Below are 2,160 nucleotides of genomic sequence, written 5' to 3'. Positions count from 1 at the left end.
TTTTTTTTTTTTTTTTTTTTTTTTTTTTTTTTTTTTTTTTTTTTTTTTTTTTTTTTTTTTTTTTTTTTTTTTTTTTTTTTTAGAAAAGTAAAATATTTGATAAAATAAAAGTTTGGAAAATTTAGAATTTATTGATTATATTATTCAAAGAAGGCATGTAATGTGGATATTTTTTGGGTTCTACAAATATGGATTTACAGGTTGCAGATTTTCTTTGGATAATGTGGTATATCTGAAAAGTACGGAATGCTCGGATTTTTGAGAATCAGGTAGAACGACCCGATGAGGTTGTCCGGGTGGCAGTAGGTGAAGCGCAAACTTAGCAGCAGGCATATGTGGAGGCAGAGTCGGACGAACTTCCCTCCTCCCCTAGCATTCTGCCTCCTCGGACTCGGGGATGTAATGCTCTCCTTCCGTCGGTTTTTTCAGGACATCGGTGCTTTGTGGATGGTTCTTGGAAAGCAACTGATGTTTTTGCAGGTGCAGGATGGGTTCATACTTCTTCACAAGGTTCATCCCCGGTTCACGGCGCAACCAATTACCGGCGTAGTCTGTTTCCATTACATGCAGAAGTTGAAGCTTTCATTTAGGCGATGCAATACATGATTGGACATGATTTCCGGGAGGTGGTCTTTTTCACGGACTGCTCCGACTTGGTGAAGATGGCGTCTTCGCCTCAGGATTGGCCAGCCTTCACAACATACCTAGACGATATCAACATTGACATGGAGGAGTTTTCTTCTTTTTCTTTGGTTCAAGTTTCTAGAAATGCTAATGTACGAACGGATTCTTTGGCACGCTGAACGCATTCTTCTCTGCATCCTTATTTTGATTGTAAACAATTTACTCACAAATCGGCTCATTTGAGCTGATTTCTTCTTGTTGAAAAAAAAAAAAAAAATCATCACATATTGTGTTGACTTTATTTTTCATCTGTCCCTGTTGCAATTTACTTGTTTTTTTAATGCTAAGTGGCAACTGTAAATTTTCTAGTGTTTTTACTTTTTAGTACTAAACATATCTTTGCATGTAGTCTTCACATGGTGAGATTTTCAATGTAATCATATCTGGAAAGCTGAATATGTTGTAGACGTGTCCATATATAAGACAATTCGGATCAAATTATTATGTTGTTTACCTGCATCTCCATGGTAGCCTAAGTGTTTTTAGAGAGAAATGTTATTTTTTTCTTCTCACCCTTGAAACAGTAACATTTATCTCATATAGTTCATATATAATGTAATGGAGTTTTTTTTTTTAAATCACTGTTTAAAAATTAAAGTTCTTTGTTACTGATTGATGGACAGGACCATCTTCTCATTCACTATGGCAATCAAAAATGCTTTGCAGTTGGTTTCTCGTTGGTTGGCACGAAATCGAAAGGTATGAATCCTTTTACAAGCGCGTCTACCCATGTAGCTTGCCAGTGTGAAACATTCATGTGAAACTTTAGATCAAAGTAGAGAAAAGAAGTGTGGTGTGCTGAATTCTGTAGGGTCTGGGAGAACAAGCATCATCATCAGGTGCCGGTGGCTCAGCAGCTGATGAACCAATTAGTACACGTGAAACGATTAGGCAATTCCTTATGGTCTACGCAGTTGTGAGGATCTATGGTCCAAATGGGCTGATGAGGCTAAAGCAGGTGAAGAGGCTACAAACCTGCCGAAATAAGATCTTGCTCATTAGAGGTGTGGGCGAGAGACTTGAACAACGTTAGCTACTTTTGTGGAATTTCAGACGATGACATTGACAACATTTAAAGTTCAGGTCTTGCATGCATTTAACAGAATAAATTTGTGACTGAAACCATTCAAATTAATGGTCATGATGACATATCACGTATCCAAAATTATGTTAGAAATCCAATGGAACATAGAAGTGCGCATTCAAATTAGATTTGCTTTTAAACGTAAAAAAGCATGATCCAAATTCAAATGTTAGACTAGCAGATCCAAATTCGCTAAAGATGGGCTTTTTTGTACATGGACCCAATTAGATTCGAAAAAAGGAGGGGCGTTTTAGTAATTTGGTTAAAATTTCCAAAGTGCGGGAAAATGAAAAAAAAAAAGAAAAAAAATTACTCTCTATCTAAAGTCCTTTTGTCCAGCATCCACGAAGCCCTACACCAGTAAAAGCCCTTTTTTTTTTTTTTTTTTTTTT

This window comes from Camelina sativa, chromosome 11 (assembly GCF_000633955.1).
Source record: "Camelina sativa cultivar DH55 chromosome 11, Cs, whole genome shotgun sequence".
Classification (NCBI taxonomy): Eukaryota; Viridiplantae; Streptophyta; class Magnoliopsida; order Brassicales; family Brassicaceae; genus Camelina; species Camelina sativa.
Note: the sequence above shows the minus strand (reverse complement) of the source record.